Genomic DNA, 27,313 nt, shown 5'->3' on the forward strand with positions numbered 1-27,313 from the left:
GGGTGGTGAGAGTTTCAAGGAGAAGGGGAGGGAAAATAAAACAAAAGCCACGCTCTCATGGTTTAATTGTTTGTCACTGGGAATTTTTCACTTGCAACAGATTCCTAGTAATCCTAGAGCTATAAAATCTAGTCCCAAAGTGCTCTCTTTGCCATTATCTAAGATTTTCTGAAGATGTCAGCAACATGTGAAATATGGTATGTGTTAGTGCGCTCACTTTGGATTATTTTAGTACGAACTGCAGAGTAAATCTGTGTATTTTTCTTCCCCATGGATCATTTCCTAGCCACATGTCTAAACAGCTATAATGAAGTAACACTCAGCAACATTAACCCTCTCAGGGCTGTTGTAGGATGGAAGGTTGTAAGAGTTTGGAAATTATTCACTGGAGAAAAAAACTGACATGAAACTTTAATTCTCAGGGTTACGGCAATCATTCGATAAAATCCCAAGCACAATTTTTCAGTTAATAAAAGCATTTCATATTTTAGTTTAAAAAGAGTTTATACTTGGGCTATTAATTGTTAACAGCTAGTTACCCTGTTTCAGAAAACTTATAATCTTTTTGTATTATTTATATTTTGAGAAAATGTGATTGAAAAACACATGAAGGTGTATAACTAAATATTTTTGGTTTTCTCAATTGAATTCTACTTTTCTAAGCCCACAAATCTGTCCTCTGGTTTCCTTAGCCCATATGTTAAATCTCTCAAATCATTATAATTTAGATTTTCCAAAAGGGGAAAAAACTATAATTTGATTAGAATATGAAATTTTGGGATTGTGACATTTGACGATCATGCTGTAGTATTGAGTATTGGTCATGCAAGGCACAGCATTTTAAGCACCAGAAACTTTCAGAATGTTTAAAAGGTGACCTCCTGTGGCATGGGCCAGGGCCAATAAATTGAAACCAAATCATTCCTCTCATTTGTAGCTGTCTCTCTACTTGCTTTCCACTCTAATACTTTCTTACTGCTCTTTTTTGTCACTCAGTCATGCACTCATAGAAATCATAGAAATCCTACAGTACAGAAAGAGGCCATTCGGCCCATTGAGTCTGCACCGACCACAATCCCACCCAGGCCCTACACCCATATCCCTACATATTTTACCCGCTAATCCCCGCATCCCAGGACACTGAGGGGCAATTTTTAACCTGGCCAATCAACCCAACCCGCATATCTTTGGACTGTGGGAGGAAACCGGAGCATCCGGAGGAAACCCACGCAGACACGAGGAGAATGTGCAAACTCCACACAGACAGTGACCCAAGCCGGGAATCAAACCCAAGTCCCTGGAGCTGTGAAGCAGCAGTGCTAACCACTGTGCTACCGTGCCGCCTCATTTAAATCTTGTGTTTGCCTCTTTATCTCAGTGATTTTTCCTTCACTTTTTCTCTCCATTTAGATTAGACTCTCCTGTTTTCCTCTTTTATGTGCCATTGTATATGCACCCACATCTTCATGGTAGCTTCTGTGTCTCGGCTGGATTCTCTTTTTAGTTCTTTCTCTCTTCCTCTTGTACAACTCATTTTTCTCTCACTGTGGCTTTCATATACTTGCATGGATGTAAGACTCTTAAATTGGTTTCTGTAACTCCATTTCACCCTTTTGTTTCTGTAAGAATCTCCTTTTCTCTACCTCTCTTCTTTGGACGTTTTTTATTTTTACTCTCAAGTTGTGGCATCACCAATCAGGCTGACATTTATTGTTCGTCACTAATTGTTAAGCAGCTGTCCTTCTCTTTTTGTATATTGATTTGATTTATTATTGACACATTTATTAGTATACAGTGAAAAGTATTGTTTCTTGGGCGCTATACAGACAAAGGATAACACTCATAGAGAAGAAAACGAGAGAGTGCAGAATGTAGTGTTACAGTCATAGCGAGGGTGTAGAGAAAGATCAACTTAGTGCGAGGTAGGTCCATTCAAAAGTCTGACAGCAGCAGGGAAGAAGCTGTTCTTGAGTCGGTTGGTACGTGACCTCAGACTTTTGTATCTTTTTCCTGACGGAAGAAGGTGGAAGAGAATATGTCTGGGGTGCGTGGTGTCCTTAATTATGCTGGCTGCTTTTCCGAGGCAGTGGAAAGTGTACTCAGAGTCAATGGATGGGAGGCTGGTTTGTGTGATGGATTGGGCTACATTCACGACCTTTTGTAGTTTCTTGTGGTTTTGGGCAGAGCAGGAGCCATAGCAAGCTGTGATACAACCAGACAGAATGCTTTCTATGGTGCATCTGTAAAAGTTGGTGAGAGTCGTAGCGGACATGCCAAATTTCCTTAGCCTTCTGAGAAAGTAGAGGTATTGGTGGGCTTTCTTAACTATAGTGTCGACATGGGGGGGGACCAAGACAGGTTGTTGTCTGGATACCTAAAAACCTGAAGCTCTCGACCATTTCTACTTCACCCTCATTGATGCAGACAGGGGCATGTTCTCCACTATGCTTCATATTACCTACTTGGTGTACCTCTCCTTATTCTTAGACTGTGATCCCTGGTTCTAGATTCTCCAGCTAGGGAAAGCACTCTCTCAGCTCTACCCTCTGAAGCTCCCTTAAGAATTATCTACATTTCAATGGTGTTTTAAGTTGAGTGATTTGTGAACAAAGACATCCAAGTCTCTCAGAAAAGCAATTTCTCTTACCAAGGTGGATAACTTCACCTTACTGTACAGGATGTTCTATCTGCTACATTATTTTCCACTTACTTAACTTTACTCTCTATTCCTTTGTGACCTCCTCTCAGCTTACTTCCCTCCTTTGTACAACTTTGTATAATCAGTAAACATTAGACTCAGTCCCTTCATTTAAGTCATTGATGTAGAATATAGATAGCTGACAGCCAAGCACTGATCCTGGTGGTACCCCATTACTTACAGCCTGCCAGTCCAAAAATAACCCATTTACTTTGACTCTCCGGATGCAATCTTGAGCTCACACTTGCCATCTGTGGGAATGGCGATGGAGGCTCAAAATTCAACGAAACCCCTGAAGTCGCGGATCTTTCCGGTGAGATTGCGACCTTCGATTTTCGCTGCCCCTCACCGTGATATAATCAGGTTCATGCCAATAACGGGTGCGAACCTGATTTATTTTAATTCTAATAGATTTAAATATAATTCCAGACCAACCCTAGCCAGATGTTAACACCCCCCCCCCCCCACCCAGCTGTATATTCAAACCAAGCTGACGTGTTTACAACAGGTTTACCCAGACATGAAATATACCCGGATCCATAAAGGTGAATATAGCTCTCGGGGGGGAAGAGGGACATGACCAGGCATGACCTGGCAATGCCCTCAGTACAAGTTGGCACTTCCAGGTGGGCACCATGAGCCAGGTGGGCAGTGCCAACCTATGCCAAGGGGTAGTGCCAGAGGCAGACCCCAGTGGGAGCATCATGGGGGGATAGATTATATGCGGTGGTCAGAGGTTTGAGGAGAAGCAGTGCCAATACTTATGTTGATGTGGGGCAAGGAGTCTGATATTTGGGGAGCAGCGGTGCCAGCACTGACTGTTGGGAGTGGGGGATTGGGGGAAGGGGGGGGGGTTGTGTTAGCTCCAATCAGGGGTGTGTGAATACTGACTCCGATCGGTGGGGATGGTGGCAAATGCAGGCTCCGATTGGGGAGGGAATACCAGCTCTGATTGGGGAGGGGGGTGAATACCAACTCCAATCACAGGTGGGGTGCGACCCAAGATCTCTGTGGTGGGTTTTGTGAGGTCATTGTTTGTTCCGATTGGGGCATTCTTTAAACATGGTGCCCAATCTCAGTGCAGACAGGCTTTGCAAGCATGTTCAGGCCCTGCCGTCCTACATGATGGCGTGAAACACACCTGTACTGAGTGAGTGCACTGGCAACCTCTGTATCGATGCATCTTCCGTGCACAAAACACAAATGCACAAAAAACCTGGAAATCAACATCGTTGATTGTGCAATTTTAAAAGCTGGTTGTAGCAAAAAAAACTGAGCAGAAATGTGGTGATTGTCCCTTTAAGGATCAACCGGCAGGGTAAGGGTCACATGACCCAGGTTACCAATCAGAGAACAGGGTGGGGGATCAGTCTGGTAAGCTCAGGTTTCTGTTCTGGAAATTTGGAAGCTGAATGCAGCCATGAAGCTGTAAGCCTCTGTATTATAGTTATATGAACATTGCAGTTGTTATTTACCTAACTGGTGATCTGGAATTATTACATTGGAAATGAGAATAAAAGGGAAAAAAAAGCTGTCTTGAGATTGAGTATAAAGTCATGTTGAAGTTCAGTTCAAGTTGAGAAATAGAAAAGTGTTTGCAGAAATGAACCTGTTCGGATAGATTCTATTGATGACTCCTTAGAGGTTTGGACATAATAAGTTGAACGTTTGGGCTACTATTTTCAGGCCAGGAGGAGGGGAAGAGAAAGGCAATCCTTCTAATCCTGTGTGGGACTGAGGCCTACAATTTAATACACAACCTCACATCCTCAACTACGCCAGAGTCCCAAGTTATTAACTGAGATTGTTGAAGTGGTGGAAACACACTACCACCTGAAGCCATCAGTTCTATTGCAGCGATTTAAGTTTAACTCAACCAGGAGAGCCCCTGGGGAAACTATTGCAACTTATATTACCAAGTTAAGACAGATCTCAGAGCACTGCAACTTCAGGGCCACTCCCAGTGACATGCTGCAAGACCATTTGGTCTGTGGGGTAAATAATGAGGCCATCCAAGGAAAGCTATTCGCAGAGGCAGATATAAATTTAAAGATGGCACTGGTGATGGAGAGTGCTGAGAAGGACGCATGGGAGCTTCAGAGCATGTAAAATGGCACGGTTCACCAATTAAGGTAGGAAGCTGCAGTCAGCATTGGCACCAAAAACTGGAAGCAAATGCACCCATGAAGTGAGTGAGATTCAAGAGAGGCAATCAATTGCCTTGGGTTGAAGTAGTGTTACTGGTGCAGGGTAATCATTCCCTGAAACCTGCAGGTATACTGGGACTAAATGGAAGGTTAGAGCCCATGGGATCCAAATTGGATCCAAAATTGGCTTGTTAATAGGAGGCAAAGGGTGATAGTGGAAGATTGCTTTTGTGATTGGAAGCATGTGACCAGCGGTGTATCACTGGGATTGGTGCTGGTACCCTTGCTATTTGTTATATACGTTAATTACTTGGATGTGAATGTGGGAGGTATTATTAGTAAGTTTGCAGATGACATGGAAATTAGTGGTGTTGTTGATAGTGAGGAGGATAGTCTTAGGCTACAGACTGATATTGATCAGTTGGTACATTGGGCAGATGGAATTTAATTGTGATAAGTATGAGTTGATGCATTTTGGGTGAAATTTTCTGGTAATATTGTTAAGATTGTCACCCTGGACATTGATGTTCCCGGTGTTGTCGTTAATGTTGTCTCCCGGGATGTTGATGTTCCCAGTGTTGTTCTTAACGTTGTCTCCCTGGAAATTGAAATTTCGGGCGTTGTTAATGTTGTCTCCCGGGATGTTGATGTTTCCGGTGATATCGTTAATGTTGGCTCCCGGGATGTTGATGTTTCCGGTGATATCGTTAATGTTGTCTCCCGGGATGTTGATGTTTCCGGTGATATCGTTAATGTTGTCTCCCGGGATGTTGATGTTTCCGGTGATATCGTTAATGTTGTCTCCCGGGATGTTGATGTTTCTGGCGTTGTTGATGTCTCCCTGACATTGATATTTCCGGTGTTGTTATCTCCCTGGATATTGATGTTTCTGGCGTTATTGTTAATGTTGTCTCCCTGAATATTGATATTTCTGGCATTGTTATCAACATTGTTCCCCTGGGATATTGATGTTTCTGTTGTTGTTAATGTTGTCTCCCTGGATATTGATGATTCCAGTGTTATTGATGGACTTCTCTGTTTTTACAGCTCGGGTGCAGGTAATATATGAACTCTGTTCACCTGGGTGTGTTGACCTCAGCTTTTGTTGGGTTCCAGTTTTTCATGATTTGATCCTGTATATGTGGACACTTTGTTCTTTCAGGTAGGGTTTTAGCATTTTTTTGTTAGTGCTGACTTGCTCTCTCCCGTGTTTTAATGAGTTGTGTTACTTCAAACTGGTCACTTTAAGGAAGTATTTTGCTTGGCAGAGTAGTCTTATATTTTCTACCATTCAACAACTCTGTGGGTGTTTTTACGTCAACCTAAGAGGTGTGGATTGGATGATAATGAGATGATGTTGAATCCATTCTGTTTAGAGAATTTCTTAATTTCCATAGAAATGAGATGTGTTCCAATTATCACACATTAATGTTTTTGGAATTCCTTGACCAGCAAATAGAACTCGTACTACTGAGATGATGTGGTTCTTGATAAAGGCCTGTGACTACGACTATATTGTGTGTGAATAAATGTTCTCCCACAGTATGCCAAGATCTGCACTGATGGGATGTGATGATTCTATCATCTGGGTGGTACTTCAGTAGCTATCATCTCCTCCTCCTGCTGTGTATTTCCGTACTTCTGGCATATATTCCATACAGGTACCATATTTTCAATGTCCATTGCCAATGCCTATCCAGGACACAGCTGATCTGGCTCTGGGCTTACACTTCTCCATTTCCATGTGTCCTTAATTTATTTTTTAGAAAAGTTCTTCTTGAAATGCTTCGGGTATGATTATCCTGCATCTGGCTAGCAGAATACCATCTTCTAGTGCAGCGGTTTTCAAACTTTTTTCAGATGACCGACTTTAACTAAATGGTGACCCAATAATTTGCACTGTTCACTGAAGGCCCTGGCAATCTGTTCAAAGCTAGCATTAGTGTTGTTCTGTCTTGTTGTGGACTCATGGAGTAGCTAACCTTCTCACTGACAGATTCTGGTGTGAGATCCTAGCCTGTAGGTTTATCGGCTATTGGCATCTTTGGCCCTCTCTTTCGGATGACAGTATGATCCATGGGTTACAAACAGCTTATCATTACATGCGTAGCATAGAGTGTGAATCACCTTACTAGAAAAAAAATTGATGCCAATTGCACATATAGGGCATGCTAACCTGTTTATTGCTTCATGTGGTCATATTGCATACTGCAGAGAGAATATGTACTTAATTTACCCAGAGAAAAACGGTCAGGGAATCTATGCAAAATCAATTTTGGTGGCCCATTTTTTAACATCCCACAACCCACTCGAGGACCGCAAACCCCAGTTTGAAACCTCTGTTCTAGTGAAATGTCATCTCTCATTGAGCAATTCGGCTATATTGTTGGCTGTGTTTGCTGTATCTTATCAGGCCATCCCTGCATCAATTGAGATAGCATTTGTAACTGCTCAACTTTTCTAATCTCATCTCTAATTTGACTCAGTTTGATAGTATTATATTCACTAAATGATGAATCTTCATAGCTAGATCTTCTTTCTCGTGTTTCTCCTGTGGTGACAAATGGGATAGGGTATCTGTCTGCACCATTTCTCGTCGTGACTTTAGTTTCAGAGTGAAATTGTAACTGAAGCCTCAATAGTAATCTCTGTAGACTTGCTGGTGCTCTACACAGATTTCTTTCATTGATCTGCTCCCTTGGATGACGATCACTCTCCACTATGAAATCTCTCCCCTGGGGATATGTAAGGAACTTCTCACATCCATACATGACTACGAAAGCTCACTTTCTATGTTGGCATATCTGATCACAGCTGATGTTAGAACTTTGGATGCTAATACGATTGACTTTCTCTCTTGTAGCAGGGATAGCGCTAGTCATTTTATAGAAGCAATTACTTGCAAAGTGATAGGTTTCTTTCTGTCATAAGATAAACTTATCACCTGGGATATTACCTTTTTGAGTTTGTTGAAACACCTGTCATGTGACTCTAACCTCTGATATTGTACCTCTTCTTTCATCAGCTTTTGCAGGTTTACTGTATGCTCTGACATGTGCAGTATGGAATAGCTCATGTGTTGCTTTAAGCCAAGGAAGCTTCTCAACTCTCTCCTATCACTTGGAGCTTTCATCCCTGAGATTCTTTCTGGGCTCAGCTCAACCTTGTCAGATGTGTGTACACCATTCTGAAGAACTACCATTCTGTCACTTCCATACTGCATTTGCATTTAACTTGATCCCAGCTTGCCTGGTTCTCTGGCTTCACGTATGTTGTGCCTGCCACACAGTGTGTTTTAACCCTTACACGGTGGACAAAGAACTGCGAGTCGACTTCTTGTTATTACAACAATATTTATTCATACACACAATTAATGTTAATCAACCACACAATTGATATAGGTTATTTTACAGAATACTAAGTTCATGTTCAGTACTAGACCTTGACTTAACTTTTATGTTACTGGCAACTTCCCAGACAGATATTGGCCTTTATCCGCATGTTGGTCTCTGTAGTCCTTGGTGTAGTCTGTCCTTCGGTCTGGTCTGATACTCTGGCTGTGGTCTTCCTCCTCTCGTTGGTGTGGTGGCTCTTCTCGTGGTGGCAGTTGCTGGTGGTGGTCACCATTGTTCTGTTCCTGTCTCTTCCTTGTCCTCATGGTTGTGCGTGTTCTTCCTTCCATTGTGCAGCCCCTTTTATCCCTCATTGGTTTCGCACCCTTTTGGGCAGTCTCTTATTATCACCAATCAATCAATCAGAGTTTGATCACCCTGATCGATAAGAGTCCAATCAGATGCTGCCACACCGATCTCTGGACGTGTACCCAATGGCCATGCCTGTAAGTGCTGGAGACGTGTAGGACACATACCCCAAATAAGGAGATAAGGGGACAAGTATGTTTGACCAGAGAGTGTCCATAGTCTTCAAGATGGCCTATTTTCTGTGTATTCTGTAGTCTGGAACTGCAGCTTGTTTATCTCTGTCCAATATTCATTAAATATTCATTTAAGGCTGCAGCCTGTCCATTTCAGTACTTGGCCAACTATCCCAGAGTGCTTTGTAAATCGCCATTTTAGGTGGCCCGTTTGGCTACGACTCTCCCAAATCCAATGATGGAAGTTTTCTTCCACTTTGGGAAGAGGTCATGCACACAGGCTCAGTCTCTGCCTCTGGTAAACTTGTCTCACAAGTCTTTGTTGTCAAGAAGTGTTAGTTACTGAATTGTGATTTAGAGAATGTGTCTTATCATGGTAGAATAGCTATGTATTAGGTATGAGATGTGGGGAAATGCAGGTTGCAGTAATAGTGAATATGAGTATAACAAGAAGAAGGTGTAGTCAAATGTGGTACAATGAACATAGCAGTGTGAGAAGTAAGGGAAGGGATAACCATCTCTCCTTTACATTCAACAGCATTACCACCACTGAATCTCCCCACCATCGATATATGGGGTCACCGTATACCAGAAAATTAACTGGATATATAAATACTGTGGCTGCAAAAGCCATCAGAGAAACTCAGATCGTGCGCAGGAGTATTTGCAGATATCTTTACACCAATCTGAGGTCCCTATCTGCTTCAAGAAAATGATCATCATCCCTGTACCAAAGAAAAGCCAGGCAGCAAGCCTTAATGACTATCGTCTTGTGGCTCTGACATCCATCATTATGAAGTGCTTCGACAGGTTAGTCATTGCATGAATCAATTCCAGTCTCCCAGGTTGCCTGGATCCACTACAGTTTGCCTATCGCCACAACAGGTCCACAGCAGACGCCATCTCCCTGGCCCTGCACTCAAACCTGGATAACAAATACACCTATGTCAGACTCCTATTTATTGACTACAGCTCAACCTTCAACACCATTATTCCTACAAAACACATCTCCAAACTCCATGGCCTGGGGCTTGGCTCCTCCCTTTGAGACTAGATCCTAGATTTCATAACCCACAGACCGTAATCAGTAAGGATAGGCAACAACACTTCCTCCATGATCATTCTCAACACCAGTGCCCCCACAAGGCTGTGTCCTCAGCCCCTTACTGTACTCCTTATACACTTATGACTCTGTGGCCAAATTCCCCTCCAACTCAATTTTCAGGTTTGCTGATAACACCACTGTAGTGGGTCGGATCTCAAACAATGATGAGACAGAGTACAAGAAAGAGATAGAGAAACTGGTGTGATGACAATAATAGAAAAACATAGAAACATAGAATAATAATAATAATCTCTCCCTCAATGTCAGCAAAATGAAGGAGATAGTCATCGACCTTCGGAAGCATAATGAAGGATATGCCCCTGTCTTCATCAATGGGGATGAAATGGAAATGGTCAAGACATTCAAGTTTCTAGGTGTCCAGATAATCAACAACCTGGCCTGGTCCCTCCACGTCGACGCTACAGTTAAGAAAACCCACCAATACTTCAACTTTCTCAGGAGGCGAAGGAAATTTGGCATGTCCGCTACGACTCTCACCAACTTTTCCAGATGCACCAGAGAAAACATTCTTTCTCGGTTGTATTACAGCTTGGTATGGCTCCTGCCCTGTCCAAGATCGCAATAAACTACAAAGGGTCATGAATGAAGCCCAGTCCAACACGCAAACCAGCCCCCCATTCATTGACTCTGTCTACACTTCCCGCTGCCTCGGCAAAGCAGCCAGCATAATCAAGGATCTCATGCACCCTGGACATACTCTCTTCCACCTTCTTCCGTCTGGAAAAAGATACAAAAGTCAGATTTCTACCAACCGATTAGAGAACATCTCTTTCCCTGCTGCCATCAAACTTTTGAATGGACCTACCTTATATTAAGTTGATCTTTCTCTACACCCTTGCTATGACTGTAACACTACATTCTGTACCCTCTCCTTTCCTTCTCTATGTCCAGTATGCTTTGTCTGCATAGCAGACAAGAAACAATACTTTTCACTGTACACTAATATTTGTGACAATAGGGGCAGCACAGTGGTTAGCACTGCTGCCTCACAGTACCAGGGACCTGGTTCAATTCCCAGCTTGGGTCACTGTGTGGAGTTTGCACTTTCTCCCCGTGTCTGCGTGGGTTTTCTCCGGGTGCTCCGGTTTCCTCCCACAGTAAAAAGCTGTGCGGGTTAGGTGAATTGGCCATGCTAAATTCTCCCTCAGTGTACCCGCTGGTGTGTGGTGACTAGGGGATTTTCACTGTACCTTCATTGCATTGTGAATGTAAGCCTACCTGTGACTAATAAATAAACTTTACTTTAATAATAAATCAAATCAGAATTCTGCAGCAAATTACTCACCTCCTGGCTGCCCAAAGACTGTCTCCCTTTATACAGCACAAGTGGGGAGAGTGATGGAATACTCTTCACTTGCCTGGATCAGTGCAGTTCCAACAACACCCAAGGAGCTCAACACCATCCAGGATGAAGCAGCCCGCTTGATTGGCACCCTATCCACCAGCTTTGCACTGCAGTAATTCACCAAGGCTCCTTCAACAGTACCTTCTAAACTCTACCACCTGGAAGGTCAAAGGCAGCAGATGCATGGAAACACCACCATCTGCAAGCCCCACAAATTGCTGTTCCTTCACTGTCACTGGATCAAAATCATGGAACTTCTTCCCTAACAGCACAGTGCATGGACTGCAGTGGTTCACGTAGGCAGCGCACTGCCACCTTTTCAAGAGCAATTAGGATGGGAAATAAATACTGGCCTAACCAGTGATGCCCATATCTGTAAATTAGTAAATTTAAAAAGTTCCACTCAACTGATTACTGTACAGCTCATCTCGGGCACTCCAGACAATGGAAGCTTGCTTGAGGATGCTGACGTGTACTCCATAATTTTCCCTGTGGCTGCATTGTACGTCTCCTGTGCATGTGTGCAAAGATTCCTGGATTAAGTCATGAGCTCACGTAATGAGTGAATAACCCTTGTGGTACAGTTGGCTTGCCAAGGTGGATCAAAACAGCCAACACAAATAAATTGTAGATTGAGCAATTGTGATTACTGCCAGGATAACAAGCACGATGATTGTCTCTGGTTGCACACCAGCTGTCAACTGAGGGAGTGAAATCTCATTCTGTTGATGAATTCAGCCAAGTTCAGATGAGGAGCAGGCAAGGTGTTCTGAACAATATGTGTTGGACTGGGGTAAGCACAGTAAGAAGTCTCTCAACACCAGGTTAAAGTCCAACAGGTTTATTTGGTAGCACAAGCTTTCGGAGCGCTGCCCCTTCATCAGGTGAGTGGAGGATTGGGTTCACAAACAGGGCATATGTAGACACAGACTCAATTTACAAGATAATGGTTAGAATGTGAGTCTTAACAGATAATCAAGTCTTTTCAGGTGCAGACAATGTGAGTGGAGAGAGGGTTAAGCACAGGTTTAAGAGGTGTGAATTGTCTCAAGCCAGGACAGTTAGTGAGATTTTGCAAGCCCAGGCAAGTCGTGGGGGTTACAGGTAGTGTGACATGAACCCAAGATCCTGGCTGAGGCCGTCCTCATGTGTGCGGAACTTGGCTATCAGTTTCTGCTCGGCGATTCTGTGTTGGTTGTGTGTCTTGAAGGCCGTCTTGGAGAATGCTTACCCGAAGATCGGAGGCTGAATGTCCTTGACTGCAGAAGTGTTCCCCAACAGGAAGGGAACACTCCTGTCTGGTGATTGTTGAGCGGTGTCCATTCATCCGTTGTCATAGTGTCTGCATGGTCTCGCCAATGTACCATGCCTCGGGACATCCTTTCCTGTAATGTATGTACCGTGTACCTGGTGGATGGTGTTCTCATGTGAGATCAAGGCATCTGTGTCGATGATCTGGCATGTCTTGCAGAGGTTGCTGTGGCAGGTTGTGTGGTGCCGTGGTCACTGTTCTCCTGAAGGCTGTGAACAATGGTCATATTTAATGAGGCTTTGCAGCCACTGGAGTAACATAGAAATTAGGAGTAGGCCATTCAGCCCTTCCAGCCTGCCTCACCATTGATTTTGATCCTGGCTGATCATCGAATTCAATATCCTGATTTCCACCCCCCCTCCCCCCCCCCCCCCCCACCCCCTCCCCTCCCTCTCACATCCCTTGGTTCCTTTAGCCCCGAGAGCTATATCTAATTTCTTCTTGAAATCAGACAATGTTTTGGCCTCTACTTTCTGTGGTAGTGAATTCCACACATTCACCAGCCTCTGGGTGAATAAATGTCTCCTCACCTCAGTTCTAAAAGGTTTACCCCTTATCCTCAAACTATGACCCCTAGTTCTGGACTCCCCCACCATTGGGAACATTCTTTGTGAATCTAACCTGTCTAACTCTGTTAGAATTTTATAAGTTTCTATGAGATTTCCTCTTACTCTTCTGAGCTCCAGTAAATAAAATCCTGGAATCAGCCAGGTAAACCTTCACTGTACTACATCTATACCAAGGATGTCCTTCCTCCGATAAGGACACCAAAACTGCACACAATAGGTGGGTTTAAGGAGGCCGAAAGTTCAGTAATTCTATGAACAAAACAAAGTCACTAGGTAACAGTAAAGCTTTTCTACCATGATCCAGTGACACAGACACAGAATAGACAGGAGCTGAGAGGAGGGAGTTCAGTATGTGTGTCAAAGAGAAAAGATAGGGAGTGGAAATTTTCTGAGAAGGAAACCTGCAAGGCTAGTGGGACAGCAGTTAACTGAATAATCAGTTATGGGACTTAGTAAAGTGATCAGTTTAGCAGAGGTGATACTGTAAAACTGACTGGGTAACTAACTTTTCTGTTCTGCAATTGAAGAAGATTATTATGCAAAGTTAAAGCACATGGGATTGTGGGTAGTGGGAATAGTTGGGATTTGTATTGTCTTGTGTTTGTACTGAGATCTTTCTAATCTTTTTGTCTGATGTAATATAGTACACTTTTTTTGTTTTAATAAATACTTTGTAATAAGGGTTCATCAGGCTCTTTTGAATTTATTCAGTAACTTTCCTTCACGGTTTCTTAAAAAAAAATTAGGCTCTAACAAGCCAGGTTTCACTCTGGGATCTGATAGTCCAGTGAGATCTCCTCTTACTCTGCTGGAATTATACCAAAGTTAATTCCGTGCAGTTAATAGCACCCCACATCATGGGGAAGCCCAGGAACCATGCAAAATCTCATGTGATCTGCCTGCTATTCTTTGGCAAGAGGGAAGGAGATTAAGTTGTTTCTCTGTTTATGGACAGAGTACTGCAAACTGAGATTTTGCTTATAAATGCAGCAGCAACCTGGAAGGAGTCAGATGTGTAAATATTCAGTGCCTCAGTCACCTTGACAGCAATAGTCAATGATATCCTTGCTCTGTTTGAACTTGTCGTTGTCCTGTAACAGAGAAAAAATTTCAGTCGCAATTGCTTTTCTGAGTTTAGATATCTCGAGCATTGGTCATTGCTCACTGAGTTAATTGCTCCTTTAAGATCCTCAGCAAAATGACTTTCTGTTGAGGTGCCTTATTCTCTCTCTTCAATAGCTTGTCTTGTTTGATCTCATCCAGCCTATATTTTCAGGCTACAGCGGCAGAGGGAGGCCCAGAAAGTGATCTCAACACCCCCGCCCACCCTAGGCCTCAATTCCTGTCCTGACCCTGAGACTCCCACACTTACCTGATCCTGTACTCCTGCAACTTTTGAGGAACTACTTGCAGTCTCAGTCCTGTTCACGACAGCTTCTGGCATTGTTGAGACTAGACCCAGTCAGATTGAGTGACAGGTTTCTGAGGTGAGACATCCCCATGAATGAGAGCAGAAGTCCCACCTCCATGCAATTAGCATGAATTGGTTGCAGAGCAGCCAGTGTGGGCAGGTATGCATTCTCCACCGGTTCTTGGGATTGCAGTAAGTGAAACCCTATCATCCTAAAATTCTTGGCTTCTATATCTAGTTTACGTTCAATTGTTCCATGTTTGGTTCTTTGAGTTTGTTTACTGTTGATGCTCACTGTGCTTGATTGATTTATTTAGTTAAGCCTTGGTGTGGACTCGGCAAAAAGTATCCACGTTGTAGGAAAAGCTGGAATCCAGAGCTGAATATTGTGTAGACATTTTAAAGCAATGTAAATAAAACCTTTTACACACCTACAATCTAGTGCTTTCTCTGTGCAGATCAAAAATAAAAAAATGCAATGAAGATGCCGGCAAAGAGGTTACATTTACAGGCTCCTGCACTTTTTCCTTTCTTCACCAGAGATGCCATGGGATCAGTGGATTTTGTGGGTTCAAGACCTACTTACTCGCTACAGAGATAGACAGTCCAAATGTAGCAAATATCCGCAAGAAGCCAATACTTGTATACTGTATTGTCTCGGGGCAGAAGGCCAGCGAATATTTGAACATTTGATACAACGGTAAATGTTTTAGAAAACTACTTCAGGACAAAGTAAAGTGTGATGATCAATAATATATAGATGATATATAGATGATCAATAATACATAGAATCATAGAATTCTACAGTGCAGAAGGAGGCCATTTGGCCCATCAAGTCTGCACCGACCACAATCCCACCCAGGCCATATTCCCGAAACCCCACACATTTAGCTTGCTAATCCCCCCCCGACACTAGGGTCAAATTAGAATGGCCAATCAATCTAACCTGCACATCTTTGGACTGTGGGAGGAAACTGGAGCACCCAGAGGAAACCCATGCAGATACGGGGAGAACGTGCAAACTGCACACAGTGACCCGAGGCCAGAATTGAACCTGGGTCCCTGGTGCTGTGAGGCAGCAGTGCTAACCACTGTGCCACCCCGAATATTCCAGCAGAAATGCCAGGGAAATGGTGAGCCCATTAAATAATAAACAAGCATTGCGGCAATTGGCTTCCAGATGTAAATTTGGCATATTAACTGTTTTGTAACCAATTCATTGAAAATACATTGATTCCACAAATTAGGGAACGACTTCTCAGGGAAGACAATTATTTAACTATGGAAAAAAACATAACATTGGCAGTCCAAATCAAATCTTCCATGCTTGACTTTAAGAGGTTACACAACAGTGCAACTTCAAACTCAGAATGACAGATACAGCTTGCCATCCAGGTCAAGTGCAAGGGTTATGAACAAAGAGACTTTATCATTTTCATCAACGTTTGCCCCATCACAGTCACCTCCAAACCAAGCCTAAATTGTAGAAGTGCTTATTGATTCATTCCACTATGTCCAGCTTAAGGAGGAAAGTGTAAGTCATGCAAAGATGTACAGGTCATTGAATAGGACTTCATTGGTTCGACTTGTGGAGAGGATTCTTCCTGAGCGTGAGGTATATACCAGCACGAATAGTAAAGCACTAGGTCATTTCATGCAATGCTCAGCCCAGGTCGCAGACATCTCCGTGCTGCTTCTCATCAAAGTTGACACAAACACTAACTTTGGCATTTTTTGTCACTTTCTCTCATTACTGACAGACACTCCAAACTTACAATGACTCAATATTCCAGCTTTGAGAATGTTCACAGTATCATCATGATACAAAAACATCACTCTAGACGGGTTCATGTTCTATGTAGCTGAAGGCAGAACATTGACACAGAAAGTTCACTCTCTGCACTAATTATCAAGGGCTAAAATACATTGTTAGCCATGTCAGGGTCTGGTCATCAAACTCTATATATCTACAAATGGGCAGGTTGTCTTCTTCATAACTTTAAGATTGAGTATCTCGCAGGTTCTCACATTACAGATGGATGTGAGATGTGGGATAATTTTACCCTTTTCCCACCTTTCAGCTGACTGCAACAGAACTGTTTTAAAACTTTGGGTCATGTGGCTTTCAAGAATAGGCACAAGGCAGATTTTCCCACAGGCTTGAAGAAAAGAAGGAATGAGGGACTGAAAATACAAAAGCATCTTTCCACACGCACGCACACACAAACACACGTAAATCTGGTTATTTAAAAAAAACAGAATTCTCTTAGATGGTCATTGGGTGGTACGGTGGCACAGAGGTTAGCATTACTGCCTCAGTGCCAGGGGACCTGGGTTCAATTCAGGCCTCGGGTCATTGTCCGTGTGGAGTTTGCACATTCTCCCCGTGTCTGCTTGGGTTTCCTCCGCGTGCTCCGGTTTCCCCTCTCAATCCAAAGATGTGCGGGTTAGGTGGATTGGCCATGATAAATTGGGTCATGACCACATGACCCAATTCTCCAGCTTCCACCCTAAACACGTAAAAGAAGCCATCCCCTACAGACAAGCCCTCCGAATACACAGGATCTGCTCGGATGAGGAGGATCGCAAAAGACACCTCCAGACGCTGAAAGATGCCCTCATAAGAACAGGATATGGTGCTCGACTCATCGACCAACAGTTCCGACGCGCCACAGCGAAAAACCGCACCGACCTCCTCAGAAGACAAACACGGGACATGGTGGACAGAGTACACTTCGTCGTCCAGTACTTCCCCGGAGCGGAGAAGCTACGGCATCTCCTCCGGAGCCTTCAACATGTCATTGATGAAGACGAACATCTCGCCAAGGCCATCCCCACACCCCCACTTCTTGCCTTCAAACAACCACACAACCTCAAACAGACCATTGTCCGCAGCAAACTACCCAGCCTTCAGGAGAACAGTGACCATGACACCACACAACCCTGCCACAGCAACCTCTGCAAGACGTGTCAGATCATCGACACGGATGCCATCATCTCACGTGAGAACACCATCTACCAGGTACACGGTACATACTCTTGCAACTCGGCCAACGTTGTCTACCTGATACGCTGCAGGAAAGGATGTCCCGAGGCATGGTACATTGGGGAAACCATGCAGACGCTACGACAACGGATGAATGAACACCGCTCGACATATAACCAGGCAAGACTGTTCTCTTCCTGTGGGGGAGCACTTCAGCAGTCACGGGCATTCAGCCTTGGATCTTCAGGTAAGCGTTCTCCAAGGCGGCCTTCACAACACACGACAGCGCAGAGTCGCTGAGCAGAAACTGATAGCCAAGTTCCGCACACATGAGGATGGCCTAAACCGGGATGTTGGATTTATGTCACATTATCAGTAACCCCCACAGCTCGCCACAGCTTTCCCCCTGATCTTGCATAATATCACTAGCTGTTCTGTCTGGAGACAATACATATCTCTTTAACCTGTGTTTAATGTTCCCTCCACCCACATTATCTGTACCTTTTAAGACCTGGCTGGCTGTAGAGATTTGCATTCTAATTAGTATTCTGTAACTTGATTTCTGTGTCTGTGCACTGTTGGAGAACAGAGACCACTCCATCTGACAAAGGGGCATCACTCCGAAAGCTTATGGTATTGGCTACCAAATAAACCTGTTGGACTTTAACCTGGTGTTGTGAGACTTCTTACCATGATAAATTGACCAGGGGGACTAGCAGGGTAAATATGTGAGGTTACGGGGATAGAACCTGGGTGGAATTGTGGTCGGTGAAGACTCGATGGACTGAATGGCCTCTTTCTGCACTCTAAGGATTCTATGATTCTAATGCTATAGACCTGAGAAATCTATTTTGCTTCACTGAAGGAAAACTGGGGGATGGTTGGAGGTTTCTGGTGCTCCAAACAATAGCAACTTCATGGTTTATCCAGTCGAAGATATAAAGTGAAGTTGTGGAGTGAAAAATATAATCTTTCAAGTAAATAATCATGGGGGATTTTAACCTACATATTGATTGGTCGACTCAAATTGGACGTGGAGGGCTTGAGGAAGAGTTCTTGGAATGCTGTCGGGATTGTTTCATTGAACAGTATGTTACAGAACCTACGAGAGAGCGAGCTATCTTGGATCTGGTTCTGTGCAATGAGACAGGTAGGATTAAGGATCTTCTTGTGAAGGATCCTCTTGGGATGAGTGATCATAATATGGTGGAATTTCTGATACAGATGGAGGGTGAGAAAGTAGGATCCCAAACCAGTGTCCTCTGCTTGAACAGAGGGGAGTACGATAGGATGAGGGTGGAATTGGCTAATGTAGACTGGGCGAGCAGACTGGTAGGTAGGACAGCTGAGGAACAGTGGAGGATTTTTAAGGAGATTTTTTTAAGTACTCAGCAAAAATATATTCCGGTGATAAAGAAGGACTGTAAGAAAAAGGATAACCGGACGTGGATAACGAAGGAAATAAAGGAGAGTATTAAAATAAAATCAGATGCGTACAGAGTGGCCAAAAATAGTGGAGAATTAATGGATTGGGAAAGCTTTAAAGAAAAACAAAGAACGACTAAGAAAGCGATTAAGAAAGGAAAGATAGATTATGAAACTAAACTAGCTCAAAATATAAAAAATGATAGTAAAAGTTTTTACAAGTATATAAAAAGGAATAGAGTGGCTAGAGTGAATGTTGGACCCTTGGAAGATGAGAGGGGGGATTTAATAGTGGAAAACGAGGAAATGGCTGAGACTTTAAATAAGTTCTTTGTGTCGGTCTTCACGGTGGAAGACACAAATAGTTTGCCGAATATTAGAGATCGAGAGTTGGTGGGAGGGGAGGTCCTTAATACAATTACTGTGACTAAGGAGGTGGTGCTTGGTAGACTAATAGGACTGAAGGTAGACAAGTCCCCGGGTCCGGATGGAATGCATCCCAGGGTACTGAAAGAAATGGCTGAGGTAATAGCAGATGCGTTAGTAGTAATTTATCAAAATTCGCTGGACTCTGGGGTAGTGCCGGCTGACTGGAAAACAGCTACTGTTACGCCGCTGTTTAAAAAAGGAAGTAGACAAAAGGCGGGTAACTACAGGCCGGTTAGCTTAACGTCCGTAGTTGGGAAGATGCTAGAGTCCATTATTAAAGAGGAAATAACAGAGCACCTGAATAAGAATGGTTCGATCAAGCAGACGCAGCATGGATTCATGAAGGGAAAGTCGTTTTGATGAATCTACTGGACTTTTATGAAGATGTCACTAGTGCGGTTAACAGAGGGGAACTTTTAGATTTCCAGAAGGCGTTCGATAAGGTGCCTCACAAAAGGCTGCTGCAGAAGATTGGAGTACACGGAGTTAGGGGTAAGGTGTTGGCGTGGATTGGGGATTGGCTATCTAACAGGAAGCAGAGAGTTGGGATAAATGGGTGCTTTTCTGGTTGGCAGTTGGTGACCAGTGGCGTGCCGCAGGGATCGGTGCTGGGGCCTCAATTGTTTACCATTTACATAGATGATCTGGAGGAGGGGACTGAATGTAGGGTATTCAAGTTTGCTGATGACACGAAGGTGAGTGGGAAAGCGAATTGCGTGGAGGACGCGGAAAGTCTGCAGAGAGATTTGGATAGGCTGAGCGAGTGGGCGAGGATCTGGCAGATGGAATATAACGTTAGCAAATGTGAGGTTATCCACTTTGGAAGAAATAATAGTAAATTGGAATATTATTTAAATGGAGAAAAATTACATCGTGCGACTGTGCAGAGGGACCTGGGGGTCCTTGTGCACGAATCGCAAAAACTCAGTCTGCAGGTGCAGCAGGTGATCAAGAAGGCGAATGGAATGTTGGCCTTTATCGCGAGGGGGATAGAATATAAAAGCAGGGAGGTCTTGCTGCAACTGTACAAGGCACTGGTGAGGCCGCAATTGGAGTACTGTGTGCAGTTTTGGTCCCCTTATTTGCGAAAGGATATATTGGCCTTGGAGGGAGTGCAGAGAAGGTTCACCAGGTTGATACCGGAGATGAAGGGTGTAGCTTATGAGGAGAGATTAAACAGATTGGGTCTGTACTCGTTGGAGTTTAGAAGGATGAGGGGTGATCTTATAGAGACATATAAGATAATGAAGAGGCTGGATAGGGTAGAGGTGGAGAGATTCTTTCCACTTAGAAGGGAAACCAGAACTAGAGGGCACAGCCTCAAAATAAGGGGGGGCCGGTTCAGAACAGAGTTGAGGGGGAACTTCTTCTCTCAGAGGGTAGTGAATCTCTGGAATTCTCTGCTCATTGAAGTGGTGGAGGCTTCCTCGTTGAATATGTTTAAATCACGGGTAGATAGTTTTCTGATCGATAAGGGAATTAGGGGATATGGGGAGCAGGCGGGTAAGTGGAACTGATTCGTTTCAGATCAGCCATGATCTTGTTGAATGGCGGGGCAGGCTCGAAGGGCCAGATGGCCTACTCCTGCTCCTATTTCTTATGTTCTTATGTTCTAAACAAACTAACCTCACTTCTTTGACTGTGGTGGATATTCTAACACCAGGTTAAAGTCCAGCATCTTTGTAGAAACTTGATGTCTGTGTCGATATGTGCAATCTTCTTGGAGATCCTCTCCACTTGGAGCCAGCAGTTTGTGGTGTTGATGGTAGCCATGATGTGGAGATGCCAGCGTTGGACTGGGGTAAGCACAGTAAGAAGTCTCCGAATACCTGGTGTTGTGAGACTTCTTACTGTGCTTACCCCAGTCCAACGCTGGCATCTCCACATCATGGATATTCTAGGCAGGGTCGTTTTGCTAGACAAGATGGCTTCCCTTGTAATGTACTTACTTGTCCCTTACTGACTATCTTGGGCAGACCTTATGAATAAATAAGGTAATCAGTTTCTATCATATGATCACAATATCAATATTTCTATTGTCCACACAAATAGGTTGATGGCTAAGCAGTTTCCCACACAATGGAAAATGTTTGTTATCCCATCAATATTCCAGTTACGCATAATCTCCAAATTTGGAATTTCATCTTCATTCATTCACAGTCATTGTTACTTTAAGTTTCTTCAATTGACATGGAGGGAGGTCAACACCTGGGAAAACTATTTACATTTTACATAATTTCCCAAAGATATAAAAACAGAAAATGCTGGAAAATCTCAGCAGGTCTGACAGCATCTGCGGAGAAAGAATAGAGCCAACATTTCGAGCTGAAGACAAGGAAAATCGGACAAGATTTATACTGTGAGGCTGCGGAGGGAGGGGGGATTGGGGGGCAAGGACAAAAAGACAAAGGGAATGTAAATGGTGATGATTAAAATTTGAGAATGGTGCTAAGAGTGTCCTTTAAGAATAAAGGTGCGAAGTGTGGGAATGTGGCAGTTGGCTGTAGTGGGGTGGGGGAGGGGCGGAAACAAGATGGAAAGCGAGATTTTAGAAGTGGAAAAAGAAAAATAAGAATATAAAATAATAAAAATGGATGAATAAGATGAAAAAAAATAAATTAAATGGAGGTGGAGGGGAGAGTTCATGCTCTGAAGTTGTTGAACTCACTTTACAGTCTTCTGGACTGAACATTATCTATTCAGAGGAGGAGGTGCTGTTCCTCCAGTTTACGTTGGACTTCACTGGAGCATTGCAGACATATGGAGAGGACATATGGAGAGGAGAACAGAATGGTGTGTTGAAATGGCAAGGCACTAGAAGGTCTGGGTCCAGCTTGCGGATGGACTGAAGGTGTTCTGCAAAGGGGTCACCCAGTCTGCGTTTGGTCTCTCCAATGTAGAGTAGACTGGATTGGGAGCAGCAAATGCAATAGACTAAATTAAAAGAGGTGCACATGAAATGCTGCCTCACCTGAAAAGAGTGTTTGGGTCCTGGGATGGTGAGCAGGGAGGAAGTGAAGGGGCGGGCGTTGCATCTTCTACGATTCCCAGCACGGATGTCCATGCATTGGGGCTTCTGTATTGTCCTGATGTGCATGAGCAGCGCACAATCAACCAAGTCGGGATTCAAGCCAGAAATACTAAATGAAACCTGTTGCACACATAGAAACTGGTGTCACCTTTGCACAGACCTGAGATATAAAATACACACCGGTCTCCCAACAGGTATGCAATGAATAGTACAGACAGCCCTGGCTGCATGCCTGAATCATGATAATTAGCAAGAAGCACAACCATGAAGTGCTGTCTGGAACAACACTGAAATGTGCGACACCCCCACCCCCCTAGTCCCCATTACCACCTGAGAACCCATCTCCACCAGCCACTTGAGTGCAATCAAATAACTAGTAGGGAATAGACAGGTATTGAGGTAAAATCACCTTGCATTTAAATTTACTCTCCCCAGGGACCTCCTCTGACCCCTCTCGTCCACCTCCAAGGGCAATCATGAGAAAGATGTATCGAACAGGAGGACATTATTAAGAATTATGATTGTATCAAGTTGAGCTGCAGCTGTCTTCAAGCCACACAGATAGAAAATTGTAAACATCTGAAAAGTCCCCAGAAGTTGTAAAGCTTACGCCACAAATTAAACCAACAACTAATTCAACAAAACCAATTCAAAAAAGATGTTCGAGCATTAAGTGGTACATCATGAAAATTCTACAATTACTAATGCAATAACCCTTTAAAAATGTTATGTTGGAAATAGTTGAAGGGACCTCGAAGCAAAGCCATTTTAAATGGTTCTCAATGACCTCAACACATTCCCTATGTTCAGCATATGAAACAGTGATGCTCTGTACTGTAAATGAAGTAGAATAAATTTGAGAGGAATGTTGAAAAGTATGCTGATGCTTTGTAAATCCTGACGTGGCAACAGATTGGTGCTCTGTGTGATTTGGCAAAAAATAGCGTAAGGGCTGTTCATTGAGAATATTCTCTCAAATGTGATTCTGATTATATAATCAGTGGAATTTTGTGGAACACTGTGGACTGAAGAAAGTGGTTGCAGATATAAGCCTGCAGGGCCAAGTACCTCTGGAGACTAAAGAGGATAGCTGTGTATTTTTTAAGTTTGGGAGGAGTGTGCTCCAGCAGGGGCCTTTAAAACTGTAAATCCCTCTGCTCCCACCCCCTCTACCCAGTCCCCCACACTATGCCTTAAATCCGGCAGTTCTTGATCTAGCAATTGTATAATTCTATTACTACAGTCTAATTTGCATGCTCTTCATCATGGATATACTTCTATTTCTGAATATACAACAAAGATGGACAGGAAATGACCAGTTACTCCATCAAACATGCTCTACTGTTATAGCTGAGCACAAAAATACCCAAGGTTCTCCACTTAATAGCAGGCATGCAATTTCCTGGGACAGGTACCAAAATAGGATCATAAAGGAAACACTTGGCCAATTCAAGGGAAAATGATTTCTGGGAATTCCCCCTCTGATACTCAAGAAACTCAAAAAGATCACAGTGACCATCCCATCGACCTTTTGTACACAGTGAGATCAGTTTCACCCAGGAAGTCATCCAGCTCCCTTGTGAACACGTGGTCAATGTGTTGTCACAAAAGTTGATGCCCCTATAGAACATAGCCCCTATAGAAAAGCTACAGCACAAACAGGCCCTTTGGCCCACAAATTGCGCCGAACATGTCCCTACCTACTGGGCTTACCTATAACCTTCTATCTTACTAACTTCCATGAACTTATCCAAAAGTCTCTTAAAAGACCCTATCGAATCCGCCTCCACCACCACTACCGGCAGCCGATTCCACGCACCCACCACCCTCTGAGTGAAAAACGTACCCCTAACATCTCCTCTGTACTTACTCCCCAGCACCCTAAACCTGTGACCTCTTGTGGCAACCATTTCAGCCCTGGGTAAAAGCCTCAGAATCCACTATATCAATACCCCTCAACATCTTATACACCTCCATCAGGTCACCTCTCATCCTTCGCCTCTCCAAGGAGAAAAGACCAAGCTCTCTCACCCTATCCTCATAAGGCATGCTACCTAATCCAGGCAGCATCCTTGTAAATCTCCTCTGCACCCTTTCTATGGCTTCCACATCCTTTCTGTAATGAGGCGACCAGAACTGGGCACAGTACTCCAGGTGGGGTCTGACCAGGGTCCTATACAGCTGCAGCATTATCTCCCGATTTCTAAACTCAATTCCTCTATTGATGAAGGCCAGTATTCCATACGCCTTCTTAACCACAGCCTCCACCTGCGACGCTGCTTTGAGCATCCTATGAACCCGGACCCCAAGAACTTTCTGACCTTCCACACTGCCAAGCGTCTTACCTTTAATATTATATTCTTTCTTCCTATTTGACCTGCCAAAATGAACCACCACACACTTATCTGGGTTGAGGTCCATCTGCAACTTCTCCGCCCAGTCTTGCATCTTATCTATGTCTCGTTGCAACTGCTGACATCCCTTTACACTATCCACAACACCACCAACCTTTGTGTCACCAGCAAACTTGCCAACCCATCCTTCCACTTCCTCATCCAGGTCATTTATAAAAATCACAAAGAGCAAGGGTCCCAGAACAGATCCCTGGGGCACTCCACTGGTGACCGACCTCCATGCTGAAAAAGACCCATCTACAACCACTCTTTGCCTTCTGTGGGCAAGCCAGTTCTGAATCCACAAAGCAACGTCCCCTTGTATCCCATGTCCCTTCACTTCCTCTATGTGAGAGAAAAGCCAACATCAAAACTAGCTCAATGCTTATGTAACTTGCACACAAGTTGAGCATCAATCTTGGCTTCCCAGATTATTACCACTTCAGTAGAAATGTTATTGTGCCCATCGTTTGAGGCCTGCATTAGAGAGTGTGCATAATATTTTTAGCTAGTGCCAGGTGTGTGCCATGTTTCTTCATTAAATGGAGTGCATAAAATCATTGTGGCTCTGTCTGCAGGGAGCCATGCTCAACATCAGTAACTACAGTCCAGAAGATAAACGAGTGCACCTATATCCTGGGAAGACGAGCACCATTTATTCCTATCAAGGTTCTCTAGCAGCATTTTAGTTGATCTGTTGGACTAATAATGTAAATTTAGAAATGGCTACGTACAATATCCCAAACAACGACTCCATTGATTTTCTGCTGATTTGACTGTAGATGAGCGGGTGAACCCTTCAGAAATTCAGGGCCAATGTATATAAATAACAGTGTTATTTGAAATAAGAGTTTTGAAGAGCAATGTTCTGGGTGACAAAAGGCTATTCTTTCTTAAAGGAAATGTTTCTCTCTTTTTGTTGGCCTCCCAGAGCAGCTATTTAAAACTATCAAAATCAAATCTGTTCAGCATATGTACACATTTAAAATAACCATTTTATATGATTTGTTCAGCATGAATAGTATAATGTTTAGTTACAGCTATGAGTTTATGAAAAGACTCAGCAAATTTTCTTAAATCTAATTAAGTGACTGTATATTTATTGTCACACATGATGTATGACTTCTATATAGGGTCTAGTTTAATTTGCTGTAGGCATATTAGTAACCACAAAGTAGGCATGGAGTGGAGGAAGGCATTGAAAGAAAAAATAGAATAAAGAAAGGATATTAGGAGATATTGGGATGGAAAGATAACAAACTAGGCTTCAAATTTCCATCTACAATTCTCCATATGATGATGTCCTGCCCTGTGTGGGATGCCATTGTGAGAGGTGTGCAATAGTGACCATGTAATTCTAAAGGAGGAAAGGGAAATCAGGGGTCTAGTCATCTCAGAATACTTTTAATTGGTGTCTAAAGTGTCACATGGCAGATGCTTTGAAGCAGGTCCTGAGCTTGTAATCAGGGTAAAGAATGAAGCACTCTTCCCCAAAAGGAAGTAATATTCGTGCCACACAAGTGCAAGATAATAATCATCTCCAACAAGAGAGAATTTAACCATCGCTCCTTGATGTTCAATGGCATTACCATCGCTGAATCCCCCACTATCAACATCCTGGGGATTATCACTGACCAGGAACTGAACTGGAATAGCCATATAAATACTGTGACTCCAAGAGCAGGTCAGACACTAGGAAACCTGTGGCCAGTAACTCGCCTCCTGCCTCCCCAAATTCAGTCCACAATTTATAAGGCATAAGTCAAGAGTGCGATGGGATACTCTCCCTTTGCCTGGATTATTGCAACTGCAACAATGCTCAAGAAGCTTCGTACCATCCGGGATAAAGCAGCCACTTGATTTGCACCCCATCCACAAACATTCACTCACTCCGCCACCAACACACAATAGTAGCATTGTATACCATCTAAGATGCACTCCAGGAATTCACCAAGCTTCCTTAACAGCACCTCCCAAACCCACGGCCAGCTAGAAGGACAGCAAATACATAGGAACACCATTGCCTGGAAGTTCCCCACTGTGCCACTCACCATCCTGACTTGGGAATATATCGCCGTTCGTTCACTGTCACTGGGTCAAAATCCTGGAACTCCCTCCTTAACAGCACTGTGGACTGCAACAGCTCCAGAAGGCAGCTCACTACCAACTTTTTGTACCATCAGGGACAATAAAAACAGACTCAGCTAGTGAAGCCCACATTCCTTGAAAGAATTTTTTAAAAATTAAAAGCACCGAACACCAGTGAGCAAAGACAGTTCATGGAAGGCAAAGCCCCTCGATTTGTATAGGGCATTAGTGAGACCACACCTTGTGTACTGCATTCAGTTTTGGCCTCTGTACTTAAGGAGAATATACTTACACTGCAGACAACTCAAAGAAGGTAATCTAGAATGATTCCTCAGGTGAAGTGTTATGAGAAAAGGTTGAGCAGGTTGTGTCTACTCAGAAGTATAAGAGGCAATCTTTTGAAACATAAGATTCTGAGGGTGTTGGAAAGCGTAGCTACTGAGACTGTTTCCTCTTGAGGAATCAAAATTAGTGGGCAC

The sequence above is a fragment of the Mustelus asterias genome, chromosome 1 (genome assembly GCF_964213995.1).
Source record: "Mustelus asterias chromosome 1, sMusAst1.hap1.1, whole genome shotgun sequence".
NCBI lineage: Eukaryota > Metazoa > Chordata > Chondrichthyes > Carcharhiniformes > Triakidae > Mustelus > Mustelus asterias.